The 806-nt window shown below is 52.4% G+C and overlaps 1 pseudogene across 1 annotated transcript; it reads right to left on the minus strand.

The window, feature by feature from the left end:
* Nucleotides 1–11: 11 nt before the first annotated feature.
* On the minus strand, nucleotides 12–800 carry LOC108525320 (integrin beta-1-binding protein 2 pseudogene; annotated as a pseudogene). The gene has a single exon (XR_001884254.1). The product of XR_001884254.1 is annotated as an integrin beta-1-binding protein 2 pseudogene (transcript).
* Nucleotides 801–806: the final 6 nt, after the last annotated feature.

Raw genomic sequence — 806 nt, forward strand, 5'->3', positions numbered from 1 at the left:
TGCTCTTTCACCCCATCTGCCTCCCCTCCTGTGCCCCTGGTCTTCACTTACCCCCCAGAGCTTCATCTGTGCTTGGAACACACGGTTACCATCAAAGACAATGTGGACATGAAGCTCAGTTTGACTGGCCTTCACCCAGATAAACGCAGGAAGTGGAATCTGGCCATATACAGTCACCACTACTAAGGAATCTGTCTGGTGCCAATCATGGCGGCAAGATGCTGGGAGCTGCTTCCCCCAGTCATGTCTACCAACTCTGCACCCTGGCTGTGCCAAGAATGCCCCAAAATCCAGGGTCTGGATGCCACAACAGCTCCAAGACTTCATCCCCTCATGGAATCGGGGTGCTCCTGGGTGGTAGGTACATGGAGTAGCATCACTCTCAGGGCCTTGGTAAACAGCATCACATCCTGGGTTCTGGCAGCTGGAACCAGTCCGGATCAGACTACTATCAAGTCCTGCCCCAAGTTCCTGGTCTAATTCCTTCTGTTCCAATGCCATTTCCAGGGCTTGGGATATATTTAGCGGCAGCAGCTTCAGAGGCAACTCTGACTTGGGCCTCTCCCGGTGCAAGGTCTCTGCTGACTTTGGAATCACATTCAGAGGTTTTTGCTCCTGAATTGAACTGCTTGTAGCAGGGCCTTCAGGTTGAGGGGCCTCAGGAAGCTTCTCAGCACAGTGTGGTCCCATAGTACAGCCCTTGATGTTTAAGAACTCAGAGAAATCTACAGTTCGCTTTCGGCAGCAGGACCAACCCTTAAGTGCATCATGGAAGATTGGGACCCCAGGGTGATGGCAACAGCAAT

This window comes from Rhinopithecus bieti, unplaced genomic scaffold (assembly GCF_001698545.2).
Source record: "Rhinopithecus bieti isolate Rb0 unplaced genomic scaffold, ASM169854v2 scaffold_37147, whole genome shotgun sequence".
Lineage (NCBI taxonomy): Eukaryota > Metazoa > Chordata > Mammalia > Primates > Cercopithecidae > Rhinopithecus > Rhinopithecus bieti.